This window comes from Rhincodon typus, chromosome 2 (assembly GCF_021869965.1).
Source record: "Rhincodon typus isolate 14 chromosome 2, sRhiTyp1.1, whole genome shotgun sequence".
NCBI lineage: Eukaryota > Metazoa > Chordata > Chondrichthyes > Orectolobiformes > Rhincodontidae > Rhincodon > Rhincodon typus.
Window position 1 is genome coordinate 128,655,085 of NC_063333.1, and position 17,329 is coordinate 128,672,413.

At 39.9% G+C, this 17,329-nt stretch overlaps 1 pseudogene; it reads left to right on the top strand.

Moving 5' to 3' along the window:
- Positions 1-852: 852 nt before the first annotated feature.
- Positions 853-17,329, top strand: part of LOC109910932 — a 496,846-nt pseudogene continuing 480,369 nt past the window's right edge.

Here is a 17,329-nt window from a genome sequence, read left to right on the forward strand (position 1 = left end):
AGACTTCCAAGGCTTCTTGAAACACCCAAAATTTGAGTCATACAGACCTGATTTTTGCGGTCAGAATTTTTAAAAAATTTAGTCTTGTTTTTTCCAGTGGCAAGTCCCATCTTCCATTGTGATCTAGTGGTTAGGATTCAGAGCTTTCATCACCATGGCCTGGGTTCTATTCCTGGTCAGGGAGCGAGGACTTATTGTTGTGGACAGCATGGTGGCGCAGTGGTTAGCACTGCTGCCTCACAGCATTATGGGCTTGGGTTTGATTCCATCCTTGAGTGACTGTCTGTGTGGAGTTTGTATGTTCTCCCTGTATCTGCCTGGGTTTCCTCTGGGTGATCCAGTTTCCTCCCACTGTTCAAAGATGTACAGGTTAGGTGATTGGCCATGGCAAATTGCCCATAGTGTCCAGGGATGCACAGGTTAGATGGATTAGCCATGGTAAATGTCAGGTCACGAGGATAGATTGGGGGTGTTGCTGGGTCTGCGTCAGAGGGTTGGTGCTGCCTTGATGGACCAAATGGCCTTTTTCTGCACTGTAGGGAATCTATGCTTCTATCTCTGATTGTTCTCAATGCTTGGTCCTAAATAGCATCATAACAACGAAGCATAAGTATACAATTTTAGAGGTTTGTCATTATTCCGAACATCATTTCAGTTTTATTTTGACTCATCAAGTTCTTCTGAATTCTTAACCATACACGCTATCATTAGGATACCACGTAAATTAATATGGATTTAAAATTTGGTCGGTATTTCAAGGGTTAATTGGTCCTGACTTGCTGGGAGATGCTCACCAGTATTGGTAGTGAGAAGAGAGAGGAGGGGCTTCTCACATCTTTATTAATGTGAAAGCTGCAATCCTGGCTTGGAGTGTCAGAATCTCCTCTACCAGGATAGCTGAAAATTGTTTGGAACGGTAAGTTATACTTTCCTTTTAAAATGTTGGCATAATGCACTTTGAATATGAAGTGTAAGCAGTACATGAACAGTCTTTTTCCTTGCCAAAACAATAAATAATTATTCAATAGTGCAGGGTTCTATGATAAAATGTGAGTTAGCAAATGTTAAATTTTCCAAGGATATTAAGACTGCATATTAAGTAGATTCTATAATTATATAAATTGTTTGCATCAGAAGAAACATAAATAATTTCATAGATTTGAATTTGAAATAGTTTAGACACAACGTAATCTGTATCATATTTTATGTTTGGAAATTAATGTGGCTTAATGGCAAATTTAATGTTCACTAATACATTTTGGAATCAAGTCATTAGTTTCATGTAAGTTTAATGGCATTTTATACCACCTGTGATGTTCCTGCATTCATTACTTTTCATTGTGTTGCATATTTGAAATACAGTATTTATTGAATATTGTGTCTCTATCCCTTTGATTTATTCGTTTTAGAGCAATCCTGAAACAGAAAGCCAGTTTCTATCTTCAAGCTATCTGAATAGTTACGTTTTTTTTTACTTCAACTTATCTGAGTAGTTGCATGCTTTTAATCATAGGATCAGACTGTTTCTCATTAAAACAAATTGTTCTTAACAAAAACCCTTCCAAAATAATCCAGTTCATCGCCCACACTTTCAGCCAGCGAGTTGGTAAAGCAAAAATCTCAAACATATATTTTTTTAAAGTAAACAATTCAGAAGGCTGGAGGCACACTTCAGTCACATTTACTAAATAAAAGCAATGACAGGATGCAACAGTATTTTTAAATGTGTAAATGTGATCCAGATGAACCAGAAATTAGTGATAAATTGACCAATGTATTTTAACTTCACAGTCACATCAGATATCCTCTGAGTATAAACTGGTGCCATGAATGCTTTGTAACATTTTTACTTACAGTCACTTTAGCTATGGCTGTGGGTGGTGGTTTGAATGTGTACACAGTTGTGCAATGGAGGGTTATAATTTAATTTGCATCAGGAAAACAGAAAAAAAACACCATTGCTGAAAGTGCCATTGAAATAGCTCAATAATTTGAGTAGGAAATATATAACTTGTGAAAGTAATTTACAAATGCAGAAAGGACAATAAATGCAATCAATCATCTGCAATTATGATCCTTTAAATATCAATGATTAGTTGTGTAAATAATATAAATGTTACAAGTATGATGTAAAGCATATGATTTATATATACGTAATATATAATAATAAAACCCAAACACTTCATTAATTTATATAAATATATATTATATATGTTTGAATTTTGAACTAGTGGCATGTTGATTTTAGGCTATGAATATGATGAGATTTAATAAATACCTTGTCAGTCTTTTCAGAGACATAATTTTAAATCATTATGTGTCAGCGACTATTTGACTGGGATACTCCCGAAGTAATAATATGATTTTGTTTACATTATGTGAGTTTTATGATTGAAGAGAACAAGCAGTGTAAGATAGGAGCTTGCTTTTGGTTTAGAAGAAACAATACCTGAGTTTTTTTTATTAATAAAACCCATGAATTGGAAAGCTTTTGCTTCAGCTCATAGAAGAAATGGCTAGATTTGATTTAAGAATGGTTTTTCCTACAGAAAGGACTTATTCAAAGCAGTTAGGAAATAGGTTACCTCAGTTTAAGGGGTTTAGTTTGAGAAGTCCAGAGCAGAAGTGTTTGGTGAAACCATGAGTTTATCTGAAGCTTAGAAAGTTGAAGTGGTGATTTATCAAGGAAAAAGGCTACCAAGCTTTCAAGACTGGGTTTTGAGAGTAGCAGTTAAGACAAACCTATAGATGTGATACAGAGGGAAAAAGGGGAACTCTGGTACGTAGACAACAAGGTGCAGGGCTGGATGAACACAGCAGGCCAAGCAGCATCATAGGAGCAGAGAGGTTGACGTTTCGGGCCTAGACCCTTCATCAGAAAAGGCGGAGGGGAAGGGGGTTCTGAAATAAATAGGGAGAGAGTGGGAGGCGGATAGAAGAGGGATAGAGGAGAGGATAGGTGGAGAGGAAACAAACAGGTCGAAGAGGCGGGGATGGAGCCAGTAAAGGTGAGTGTAGGTAGGGAGTTAGGAAGGGGATAGGTCAGTCCAGGGAGGACGGACAGGTCAAGGGGGCAGGATGAGGTTGGTCGGTAGGAGACGGAGGTGCGGCTTGAGGTGGGAGGAGGGGATAGGTGGGAGGAAGAACAGGTTAGGGAGGCAGGGACGAGCTGGACTGGTTTTGAGATGCGGTAGGGGGAGGGGAGATTTTGAAACTTGTGAAATCCACATTGATACCATTGGGCTGCAGGGTTCTCAAGCAGAATATGAGTCGCTGTTCCTGCAACCTTCGGGTGGCATCGTTGTGGCACTGCAGGAGGCCCAGGATGGACATGTCGTCTGAGGAATGGGAGGGGGAGTTGAAATGGTTCGCGACTGGGAGGTGCAGTTGTTTATTGCGAACCGAGCGTAGGTGTTCTGCAAAGCGGTCCCTCGGTTCAAATAATGATATTATCCAGTCGTAACATCGGCTGGGCTCTTCTGAGGTTTGAGTCCATTGGTTTTAGGAGGAATCTGTGCCTTTCCTTTTAAAATAATGGATATGTGGAGATTCTGAACACAAAACAGTTCTCTTGTGGTGAAGTTTATTGGTGAAGTGAGAAAAACAGAGCTTAATGGCAAGTGAGAAAACTATATTTATTTCTTTACAGTAATTTAACTAGATCCTAGGCCCATAGAATTAGCCAAGAGGAGCTGGTTTCCATGGAACAGGACAATGCTCCAGTAACAATAACAGAATTTTCTGGTGAAGCTCAATAGGTCTGACAGTATCTGTGGAGAGAAAACAAAGTTAGCATTTCAGGTCAAGTGACCCTCCTTCAGATCAAAACAACAGATGCTTTAGTAACTTAGATATTTGGTACAATTTTTGAAAATTTAACTAAAATAGGAATAAAATGAAGAAAATGGGGCTGATATGTTTCTTTTTTTAAAGAGAAGTAACAAAGAGATTTGGAGAAGAATTACATAACTAGGGCTGTGGATTGGGCTTTAAACTAAATAGTGGGAGCGTGTGTTCAGTTGTATGGAAAATTGAGGAAACAATTAACGGGGTGAGGGCTCAGCAGAGGCCATGAAAGTTTCCAGAACAGGTAATTGGTCAGAGAGTATGGAAAGGACCAGGAAGCCCATTTCAGGTACAGCAGATAAGGAGATAACTATGAGAAGGAGGATAGTCAATGCAGGACTGAGAGTATCGTATTTAAATGCTCGTGGTGTACGAAATGAGGTGAACGAGCTTGTAATGCAGATTCAAATTGGTAGGTATGACATTGTGAGTATGATACAGAGACAGGCCTGCAAGTGGATCAGGCTGGGAACTAAATATCCAAAGATACACATCCTATCAAAAGGTAAGGAAGATGGGCAGAAAGGGCAGGGTTGCCTTATTAGTAATGGATGAAATTAACTCAATAGCAAGAAGTGATTTAGAATTGGAAGGCATAGAACCTGTGTGGGTAGAGTTGAGGAGCCACAAAGGAGAAAAAGACCCTGATGGAAGTTTCAGACCTCCTAGCAATGGTCAGGATGTGGGGCAGAAAATAAATCAGAAGATAGAAAAGGTACATAAGAAAAAAAATGCATTATTACAATTATCATCAATATGCAGTGGACTGGGAAAATTAGGTTGCTAGCTCATCTCAAGTAAAGGAATTTTTGGAAAATCTATAAGATGGCTTTTGGGATCAGCTTGTGGTAGAGCCCACTAGTGAACAGGCAATTCTTGATTCGGTGATGTGAAGTGAGCAGACTAACTTAGGAAGCTTAAGGTGAAGAAACCCCTAGGGGGCGGTGACCATAAAATGATCGAATTCACCCTGTAGTTTGAGAGGGAGAAGGTGGAATCAGATGTAATGGTAAAAGAGCCGAGTAAAGGTAACTACAAGGACATGAGTGAGGAGCTGGCCAGAGTTGATTAGGAGGGGAGCCTAACAGCCTAGTGAAGCAACAATGACAGGAGTTTCTGGAAGTAACTTGGGAGGCACAGCAGAAATTCATCCCAAGGAAGGGAAAAAACATACTAAGGAGAGGACGAGCCAACAATGGCTGACAAGGGAAGTCCGGGACAGCATAAAAGCAAAAGAAATGCATACAATGTGGTGAAGATTAGTGGGAAGCCATGAGGATTAGGAAGCCTTTAAAAACAAGCAGAGGATAACTAAAAAAGCAATAAGGGGAAAGAAGATGAAACATGAAGGTAATGTAAAAGAAGATTGCAAAAGATTGTTTAGATATCTAAAAGGTAAGAGAGAAGCAAGGGAGGACATTGGACATCTGGAAAATGAAGCTGGAGAAGTAGTAATGGGGAACGAAAAAATGTAGAGGAACTGAATAGGTACTTTGCATCAGTTTTCATGGTGGAAGACACCAGCAGCACTCCAGAACTTCAAGAGAGTCAGGGGGCGGAAGTTAGTGTCATGGCCATCACTAAGGAGAAGATGCTGGGGAAGCTGAAAAGCCTGGAGGTGGATAAATCACTTGGACCAGATAGATTACACTCCAGAGTTTTGAAGGAGCTAGCTGAGGAGATTGTAGACACATTGCTGATGAACTTTCAGGAATCACTGTAGTCAGGGAAGTGCCAGTAGACTGGAAAATGACTAATGTGACACCTCTGTTTAAGAAGTGATGGAGGCAGAATACAGGAAATTATAGGCTGATTTTCCAGATCTCTGTCATTGGTAAAATTTTAGAGTCCATCAGTAAGGATGAGATTGCAGAGTACTTGCAAGTGCATGGTAAAACAGGGCTGAGCCAGCACAGCTTTGTCAAGGGTATGTCAGGTGTGACAAATTTGTTAGAATTCTTTGAGGAGGTAATGAGCAAGTTAGACAAAGGGGAGCCAGTGGATGTGATATATTTAGATTTGTAGAAGGCCTTTGACAAAATACCTCATAGGAGGCTGCTAATTATTCTAAGAGCCCATGGTGTTAGGGCTAAAGTACTGGCATAGGATAGAGGATTGGCTGACTGGTAGAAGGCAGAGAGTGGGAAATGTCTCGTTTAGAATGGCAGCTAGTGACTAGTAGAGTTCTGTAGGTGTCTGTATTGCAACTACAATTATATACTTTATAAGTTAACAATTTGGACAAAGGAACTGAGGGCATTGTTACTATGTTTGCAGATGACACAAAGATAGGTGGAGTGAAAGGTAGTTTTGAGGAAGCGGGGAGACTGCAGAATGATTTGGAGAAGCTAGGATAGTGGGCAAAGAGGTGGTAAAGTGTGAGATTATGCACCTTGGTAGGAAGAATAGAGGCATAGGTTATTCTTTAAATGGGGAAAGGTTTTGGAAATCTGAAGCACAAAGGGACATGGGCGTTATCAGGACTTAAGGTTAACATGCAGGTTCAGTTGGCAGTTAGGTACACAAATGCAACATTAGCATTCATTTCAGGAAGGCTAGAATACAAGAGCAGAGATGTACTGCTGAGTCTGTATAAGGCTCTGATCAGACTGCATTTAGAATATTGTGAGCAGTTTTGGGCCCTGAATCTAAGCAAAGATGTGTTAGCTTTGGAGGGGGTCCAGAGGAGGTTTTCAAGAATGATCCTGAGGATGAAAGGCTAGTCATCCTAGAGTCCTCCTAAAGGACTTGGGCAGCATGGTGGCTCAATAGTTAACACTGCTACCTCACAGCGCCAGGGACCCGGGTTCAATTCCACCCTCAGGCGACTGTCTGTGTGGACTTTGCACATTCTCCCCGTGTCTGCATGGGTTTCCTCTGGGTACTCCGGTTTCCTCCCACAGTCCAAAGATGTGCAGGTTAGGTGGATTGGCCATGCTAAATTGCCCCATAGTGTCCAGGGATGTGTAGCAAAGGTGGTTTATAGGGCGATGGGTCTGGGTGGGATGCTCCAAGTGTCGGTGTGGACTTGTTGGGCCGAAGGGCCTGTTTCCAGACTGTAAGGATTCTATGATTCATCTGAGGAGCGGTTGAGGACTGTACTCAATGGAGTTTAGAAGGGTGGAGGTGGGAGTGTGGGAGAGTGGGTGGGAAGATCTCATTGAAACTTTCAGAATACTGAGAGGCCTGGATACAGTAACTGTGGAGAAGATGTTTCCACAAGCTGGAGAGATTAGGACCTGTGGACACAGCCTCAGAATGAAGGAACAACACTTTAGAATTGAGATGAGGAGGAATTTCTTCAGCCAGAGGGTGGTTAATCTGTAAAATTCATAGCTGCAGTGGGCTGCGGAGTCAGTCATTGAGTACACTTAAGATGAGATAGATTCTTGATTGATAAGGGGATCAAGAGTTACAAGGAGAAGACAGGAAAATGGGGTTAAGAAGCATATCATATGATTGAATGGTGGAGCAGACTCACTAACTCGAATGGCCTAATTCTGCTGTTTCTCATGAAACAGTTATGCCAAACACCCAACTCAGAATCAAAAGCTGAGTGTTATTACTTGAAAGATAAAGTACTAATGAGGAAAGGGAGACCAATTTGAATACCAGCTTTTTGAGGACTCGGAGTTACCCAGCACGTCTTAGTTCCCTTTGAATATGACAATGAAATTTTATGGGTAGCTCACAAAATTCCAATGCCAGGCCATTTAGCTATTGGGAGAACACAGTTTAAAATATTGGAATATTTCTATTGGCCAGGATTACACAAAGATGTGGTCAAATTCTGCCAGATCTGCCATATCTGTCAGGTACTGGTGATACATTAACTGTCAATTAAACATGTGCCTTTAATTCCAATACGTACTGTTGAAGAACAATTAACAGGCTTTTAATAGATTGTGTGGGACTCCTGCCTGAAATCAGTGATAGGAATCAGCATCTCTTAATGATTATGAATGTTTCCACAAGATTTCCTGAAGCACAATTTTATGAAAATGACTGCAAAAATTGCGCTAGAAAAGTTAATTCTGTTTTTTCAAAGATATGGACAGTCAGATCGAGGTTAAATTCTTACGTCACAAATACTCAAAGGAATAATGATTGGGTTGGAAATAAAACTATTTACATCTAAGTTTTGAAGACCATGATTAGAGCCTATTGTTGAGAAACATAGAATACAGGAGCAGGCCTTTGGGCCCTTGAACCTTCTGCACCATTCAATCTGATCATGACTGATCTTCCAACTCAGTGCCCTGTCCTGCTTTCTCCCATATCCTTTGATCCCACTAATCCTAAGAACTTTATCTAACTTCTTCCTGAGAACATTCAATATTTTGAACTCAACCACTTTCAAATGTAAAAAGTTCCACATGTTCACTACTCGCTGGGTGAAGACATTTCTACTTATCTCATTCCTAAATGGTTTAGCCTGAATCCTTGAACTGTGACCTTTGGTTCTGGATCCCCCAGTCATTGGGAACACCCTTTTTGCCATTACCTTGTTCAGTCATGTTAGTGCTTTTGAGATTTCCCCCACATCCTTCCAAACTCCAGTGAACACCGTCCTAACAGATCCGGTCTTTCTTCTCACTTCAGTCCTGCCATCCAAAGAATCAGTTTGGTAAACTTTGATTGCATTCTGTCCATAGCCAGAAGAACCTTCTGCAGATTGGAGACCAAAACTACTCACAATACTCCAGGTGTGATCTCATCAGGGCCCTGTACATTGCAAAAGGATATCCCTGCACCTGTACTCAAACTTCTCAGTAAGAAAGCCAACATATCATTTGTCTTCATCACTGCTGATTGGCCCTGTATGCTAATTTCTGTGACTAGTGTACAAGGACACCCAAAACCCATTGCACCTTCCCCGTTCTAATCTATCACCCTACACATAATAACCTGCCTTCTTGTTTTAGCTACCAAAGTGGATAACCTCATGTTTACCCATAGTATACTTCATCTTCATGCATTTGATTATTCATTCAACTTGTCCAAATCACATTGAAGCATCTCTGCATCCTCTTCACAGTTCACCCTCCACCCCAACTTTGTGTCATCTGCAAAACTGGATACATTACTCTTAGTTCTTCCATATAAATCATTAATATGTATTGTGAATAGCTGAGCTCCAAGCACTGATACCGGCATTACCACACTAGTCACTGCCTGCCACTTAGAAACTACCTGTTTGTTTCCTGTCTGCAACCAGTATTCTCTCTATGTTAGTGCACTACCTGTAACCCTATGTGATTTCATTTTACATGCTTTTCTTTAAATGTGGAACCTTATCAAAGGCATTCTGAAAGTCCAAGTAAACCACAGAAAAAAAACAGAAATTGCTGGAAAAGCTCAGCAGTTTTGGCAGCAGATGTGGAGAGAAATCAGAGTTAATATTTCAGGTCGAGTGATCCTTCTTCAAAACAAGTAAACCACATCTATTGGCTCCCCCTTATCAACTCTGCTCATTACATCCTCAAAAAATGCGCTCGAAGAATATCCTAATGTTAATGTAAGGGAATTCCTTTTGTTAAAGTTTGCCATTCGGGATGCTCATGATGAGATCACAGGATTTAGCTCCTTTGAACTAATATATGGACATGATGTAAGGTTACCACTGACACTGATTTTAAAAAGAAATGTAAACATAACACTCAGACTATGCTGCCAACGTATGTTTTGAATTTCAGAGAGAAACAAACTAAAGCGTGTGAGTTGGCCATAAAGCTCAGCAAACAATGAAAACTAGGGCAAATATAAAGCAGATTGAAATTTTATTGCTGGAGACAAAAGTGTTAGTATTGTTATGTGTGTCTGGAAAAACATTAAAAGTAAACTTAATTGGACCAAATGAAATTTGTATATGTAAGTTATATAATGAGTACCCCAGGCAGGCAAACGCATCAGCAAGTGTGTCATTTTAACATGCTGAAGACATATTATGACAAATAGGGTAAACTGGAGAAAAGTGTCTTTATGGTGTTGAAAGAACTAGGGAGTGAAATAAAAAATGTCATAACAGCTGAACAACGAATCAGAAATTGACCAGTCAAAGGTTTGTGAACCACTGCAGTCCATGCTAACGTTTGAATTGTTTGATATAGACAAAGAATTGTCAGTGGTTGTAACACTGGATGGACTTTATCAATGCAAGGTCATGCCATTTGAATCACAAAATACACTAACAATATTAAAATGACTGGTGAATAAAAGCATTGCAGGATTATGTAACTGTGTGATTTATTTTGATGACCGTTTTTTTAGCCAAACCTGGGAAGAACATTTGCACCACTTGACTGAACAGTTTGGTGAACTGCACAGAGTCAATTTGGTTATAAAATTGGCTGAGTGGATTTGCAAAAGCAACTTATTTCAGCCACATTGTGGAACAAGGCCAAGTTGTACCTAGAGAAAGTATCATCTATTCTGGATTTTCCTGTGTCTAACGCAAAATGTGATTTGTTTTTGGTATATTGACAGAAATGCATTTTACCTGAAATTCATTCTGAACTTCGGAACTGTTGAGGCATCTTTTAACAAATTTGTTGAGGACAAGCAGAAAACCTGGCTGCACATAAGAATGTCAGATTTCTTTTGAAAACTTGAAAGCAATATTGACAACTACACTAGTCTCAGTCAGACCAAATTATGAAAAGCCATACAATCCTACTGTTGATGCCTGTGATATTGGTGTAAGGGATGTTTTACTGCAGAATGACAAGATAGGGATCCAATGGCATGTCAGTTTTTTTTTTCAAATAAACTGACTGCTTTTCAATAAAAATATTTAGTGGCTAAGAAGGAAACACTTAATCTTGTGTTGGCTCTCCATTATCTTGAAATTACATCAACAATGTGGAATAAACTATTATTTATACAAATCATAATCCTTTGATTTATTTTTGGAAACATTTTGGGAAAAGAAATTATGGTTGTTTTGGTGGAGCTTAAACCATTTACAAACCATTCAAATGCCTGGAAACGAAACTGCTATAGTGGATGCTTTGTCAAGAGCATAATGAAGGAAATCAAGTAATGTCCATGCTGTAATGTCCATGGACTTGCATAAGAAATGATTGCTCTGTAACTTGTGTCTTAATTAACACGTGTATAGCTGTTAATATGGATAACATCGTGGATAAAGTCACTGTGATCTCAGCGATTCTAGGTACTTGGTGCAAGCTCCATTAGAAATTAAATACATGATCTTGAAAATTTCATAGTAAGACTTCAGTCTAACTGTAAAATGATCTAGAAATTCCAGAACTTTTTTGAGTGGAAATAGAACAGCTTTCTGCTCTGCCAGACTTCGAACCAAGTCAAGATGCATGATGCATTCTACTGGAAGTAGGGCCAGGAAAAAGATACTTTAACCTCCTGCTGCCCTCCCCTTTCAGTCAGGAATTAATGGAGATGATAAGGTAATGAGGTATTTTGTAATTAGTCAGAAATCCTCTGGAGCTCACGGACCCAACAATATGCAAATCCTATGAACCAATAGAAGAATCTTGACTTGTCTCATACCACACATAAAGCAGTCTTGAATTGTTTTCTTTCCATAGCCAAGTAAGAAGCTTCATCTAAGACATTGTAGGATTTCTTCTCTTCCAATCTGTAGTCTCTCTGCTGGTGCAGTTCAAAGGTAGAATGAGATCCATGTCAGGGATTATGGGCCATACCACTGATATTGTGAATACATGTTCCTTTTGCATATATTGATTTGGATCAATCTGAAGTGTGGTAGGTAGTGGGTGGCAGGACATGGTGGTCCTAATACTAGTATTCCCAGAATAGTTGCGACATTTCATCTCCTGAATAACTGTGCCCTGAGAATGGGACTTCTGATGGTGGCCCAATGAGGAAGAAATTCAGTAACTGTAGCTTAGCAACCCTTTTACTGGGCTCAACAATAGAAAAAAGAAGCAGATGAGGCAAGAGGATCTGAAGGGACACTGATTTGATAATATTTGATTGGCTTTTTTCTGCAATAAATAAAGAGGCAGCCCTCTCCAACTATTAAACTGAGCAGATTACACTTGTTGTTAATGACAACCTTGCCCTAATCAACATATTGCCCTAATCCTCACAATTATTTACAAAGGAATGGTTCCATTGTCCTTGGCAATCTTTCATGAACAAAGTTGTCCAGAAATGCTGCAAAGGACCAACATACTTTCTGAATGTTGGGCTAAATATTACAAAAAAAGTGAAGTTTCATTGTGTCTCTTAAAGCCTGACGTTTTTTAATATTCACTTACAGGATACATCACTAGCTAAGCCAGCATTTATTGCCCATCACTAATTGCCCACAGGGCAGTTAAGAGTCAACCATATCGCTGTGGGTCTAGAGGCACGTGTAGGCCAGACCAAGTAAGGACGGCAGTTTCATTTCCTGAAGGCGATTAGTGTACAAGATGGGTTTTTCCAACAATCAATCACAGTCATCATTACTTCCTTAATTCCAGAGCTTTATTGAAATCAAATTCCACCAGCAGCCTTGGCTGGATTTGAACCTGAGTCTCCAGAACATTACCTGAGTCTCTGAATTAGTTGAGTGACACTTCCAATAGACCATTGCCTCCCTTTATTATTAATTCCCACGGCTCCAGACTTTTGATCTCTGAAACATATGATTTAAAATTACGGTTCCAAAAAGACTGATAAATTTAATTATCGAACCTCCTCTTACACATAGATGAAAACCCACATGCCTCTAACACAAAATCCAAACTCTAAAATGGCTATGAAAATCAGAAAGGCTGTGCATTTGAATGCTTGCAGTAACCTAGTCACTGGATCTTCATTGGCTAGCTTATATCATGTGCCATTTAGACTAACTGGCTGTGTCTATATCATCACGTTTTGGAGTGCTGTCCCTTTAAGAGATCAACGCACAAACAAGATAAGTACCTGAATGTTGTCACATGGACACAGGCTCCAGGTTCTCTGCATTGCATAGGCATAGGCTGTATATGGAGATTACTCTGTACTGCATGTTTGGTTTAGCTGTAAATAAACTCACCAGAAATCTTGAAGTAAAAGAAATCACCATACTTAGTTTTTGTAATTTTTAGACTTAAGAATATTGTGTGCAACTGGGATGATTTTTCTTTCGAAAGTGCACGAAAGATGAAACCAGCTTTACAAATTTAAAGGCCAAGGGGAGCAGCAGGAAGTAAACATAACAGCAGTCCAGATATTCCCACAGGGAGAAACAGTATTTCTGAGTTGGCTATGTTCACCTAGACAGCCGCTGATTCAATTTCGTCCTATTCAAAAGCTATTTCAAATCTGAATGCCTAACAAGCATCAATGTTGTGCTGAACTAAACTAATACATGCCAAAGTTCAAATAACAGAAAAAAAATTGCATTCAGGAACAGCCAACAGAATACCTAAACTGTAAAACAAACATTAAGCCTAAACGAAGGAAGGAATACTAAGTATAGCGCTGAAAGTACAGAGGTGTGCGCAAAGTTAAATATAAGTGAAAGGACAAAAGGACAGAAGAAGACTGGAACTGGAAAACGACAGATTTATTGTCTAAGTTCATATCTTTTAAACAAAGGATGCTGCTATGCTTCAAGGACCAAACAGCCTCAGAGCTGGTTAAACAATCTGTGACAATACTGATAGCTGTTGCTAATGAGGTTTTGCACCATATTAATGCCTCAGGATTATCTGAAGAGGACCAGAGAGATCCTGTTAAGATATGGAAGCCGAGAGACGAGTTGTATATAAGAGCCAACTTTAGAATTCATTGCTTAGAATTGATGTCATATAGGCAAAAGCCAATTGATTGGTAACCAATTGATTAATTTTTCAATTAATGCCATAACAAGGTAAAAAATGTGACTTTTCAGAAGGTGAATTAGTGGCACAGATAATGGAGTTGTTGACAGCCTCAACACTTAATTGATTTGATTTATTGTTGTCACATGTGCCTAAGTACAGTGAAAAGTTTTGTTTTGTGAGCAGTACAGGCAGATCATAACATACAAGTACATACAGAACATAGGATATTTAGACACAGCATACAAGGTTATGGCTGCACAGGAGATGCACAAAAGCAAGATAATGGTTGTATGAAATAGAAGAATAAAATCTGCCGTAGAGAGCTCGGAAAAAGTTGCCCAGTGTTGGTGACGTCTTGAATCAGTTATTGAAGCATTCCAAAAGAATCTATTTGAAAAAAAAGTGAGGTCACAACATTGATGCACTGCTAGCAGAAGGCAGAAAATACAAAGCCATTCACCCACTGTGAAGCTGTGCTACATTCCAATATTTGTGCAACATGTGTGGTCCAAACTGGTCTGCCTATATCAGAAATCTTCTTTCGACGATGCAGTCAGAGGTTACAAAAGAACATAACCAAACAAAAGCCAGGCACAGCAGTCTGGCAACAGTAGCAATGAATGTAATTACCTACATAGTCAAAAGCGAATATGCAAAGTTCACAGCAATACAGACAAGTCAAGAACCAAATTTGAACAAATTCTAACCAGGTGATGAACAGGCTTTCTACATTCCAAATGTATTGCATTGTGTTGATGAAGTCAACCAATGAGAAACTTCTACCAAAATCAATATTATTTTCCCAGAGAAAACTGATAACTTACATACTCAAAACCAAGATTGACATTGGAGCTACAGCAAATATCCTACCAGTCCAAATTCTGAAGGATGTGTATCAGAATTGTGGGACTCAATGATGCAGCAGACAGCTACTAAATTAACTGCATACAATTCCTTACATTCGTACACAAACAATACAATGAGGCTATTTCAATTCTGGGATAAGTGTGCCAAATGGGGCGTGAACCATGTGACAGACTCAAAAATTTTATCCCAACTCAAACAATCTCATCAAGTGAATGGCATGCACCATTAAGTCAATCCACTCCAGGGTAGGACAAAGAAAGAGGAGTTTCATGGTGTCATGTTACATCGCAAAGCTACACTTCTGGTTATGGGGTTCCTAAAGCCAGCAGACATCCGGCAAGTGAGAATGACATTGCCATGACCTGTCCAAATTCTCCAAGATGGAGCACAGACTTGTCAATGAGCAAGGCAGAATGAAGCTGGTGCATGGCCAGCATGCCTGTGTGAAACCACCCCAAACACACGTAAGGCACTTTAAATGAAATCAAAGCAATGTATGTAACAACACTGAGGAAGACTAGAAGCCATGATAGGCAAATAGAAACATAGAAGATAGGAGCAAGAGGAGGCCATTCGGCCCTTCGAGCATCCGCATAATCATCACGATCATGGCTGACCGTCCAACTCAATAACCTAATCTTGCTTTCTCCTCATAACCTTTGATCCCATTTGCCCCAAGTGCTATATCTTTGCACCTCTTGAATACATTCAATGTTTTGGCATCAACTACTACCTGTGGTAATGAATTCCACAGGCTCACCCCTCTCTGGGTGAAGAAATGTTTCCTTATCTCCATCCTAAATCGTCTACTCCAAATCCTCAAACTGTGACCCCTGGTCTGGACACACCCACCATAGGGAACATCCTCTCTGCATCTATCCTGTCCAGTCTGTTAGAATTTTATAAATCTCTGAGATCTCCCCTCATTCGTCTGAACTCTAGCGAAAACAATCCCAACCTAGTCAATCTGTTCTCATACGTCAGACCCACGATCCCTGGAATCAGCCCGGTAAACCTTCGCTGCACTCCCTTGAGAGCAAGAGCATGCTTCCTCAGAAAAGGAGACCAAAACTGCACACAATATTCCAGGTGTGGTCTCACCAAAGCCCTGTATAACTGCAACAACACATCCTGCTCCTGTACTTGAAACGTCTCACAATGAAGGCTAACATACCATTTACCTTCTTTACCATTTGCTGCACCTGCATGTTTACCTTCAGCGACTGGTGCACAAAGACACCCAGGTCTCACTGTACACTCCTCTCCCAATTTACAGCCATTCAGGTAGTAATCTGCCCTTTTTTTTTGCTTCCAAAGTGAATAACCTCACATTTATCCAAATTATACATCAGCCATTGATTTGCCCACTCACCCAACCTGTCCAGATCATGCTGAAGGACCTCTGCATCCTCGTCACAGTTCACCCTCCATCCCAACTTGGTATCATCTGCAAACTTGGAGATGTTACATTTTGTTCCCTCACCCAATACATTAATATATATTGTGAATAGCTGGGATCACAGCACTGATGCCTGTGGCACCCCACTTGTTACTGTCTGCCAATTTGAAAAGAACCGAATAATTCCCACTCTTTGTTTCCTCTCTGCCACCCTGTTTCCTATCCATCTCAATACACTTCCCTCAATCCCATGCACTTTAATCTTGCACATTAATCTCTCATGTGGGACTTTGCCAAATGCTTTTCAAAAGTCCAAATATACTACATTGACTGGCTCTCCCTTATCAACTCTTCTAGTTACATCTTCGTAGAATGCCAACAGATTTGTCAACATGATTTCCCCTTCAAAAATCCATGCTGACTCTGTCTGATTCTGCTACTGCTTTCTAAATGCTCTGCTATAAAATCCATGACAATGGATTCGAGAATTTTCCCCACTACCGATGTTAGGCTCACCGGTCTATAATCCCCTGTCTTCTCTCTACCTCCCTTTTTGAATACTGGAGTGACATTAGCCTCCCTCCAATCTGCAGGGACTGTTCCAGAGTCTATACAATCCTGGAAGATGGCCATCAATTCATCCACTATTTCTAGACCTGCTTCTTCAAGCACTCTGGGATATAGATTATTAGCAACTTGTTTTTCAAGCTTTTCCAGCAACTTTGTTTTTGTTCCTGATTTTCAGAATCTGCAGTTCTTTCGGTTTTTATAGATTATCAGGCCCTAGGGATTTATTGGCCTTCAATCCCAACTATTTTCCCAGCACCATTTCTCTACTAATATTGATCTCACTCAATTCTTCCCTCTCACTAAATGTTGCATCCTCCAACAATTCTGGTATCTGATTTGTGTCCTCTTTTGTGAAGACAAAACCAAAGTATGTATTCAGTTCCTCAGCCATTTCTTTGTCCCCTATTATACATTAGCCCATTTCTGTCTGTAGGGGACTTACACTTGTCTGTACAAATCTCTTTCTCTTCACATACCTATAGAAACTTAGCATCAGTGTTTATGTTCCCTGCAAGCTTACTTTCGTACTCTATTTTCGCTTTGTTAATCAACCCCTCGTTCTGTCTTTGCTGAATTCTAAACTGCTCCCTTGTTAAATATGCCAATTGAGCATTTCGAATAGGAAGACAAACCCAGACACCAAGTTTGATGGACCATAGACACAACAATCAACATACTAATGACTGCGGACTAAGAACAGCCAAGAACAAAATCCACATATCCAGATGGCTGCACTATATCAAGATCTCAAAAGTTGTCAAACTGCCAAATCAATATATGGACTCTTGGACTTCTCTATTTATAAATGTTATAATCCCTATCTAAGTATCCAGTCCATAACATTTGT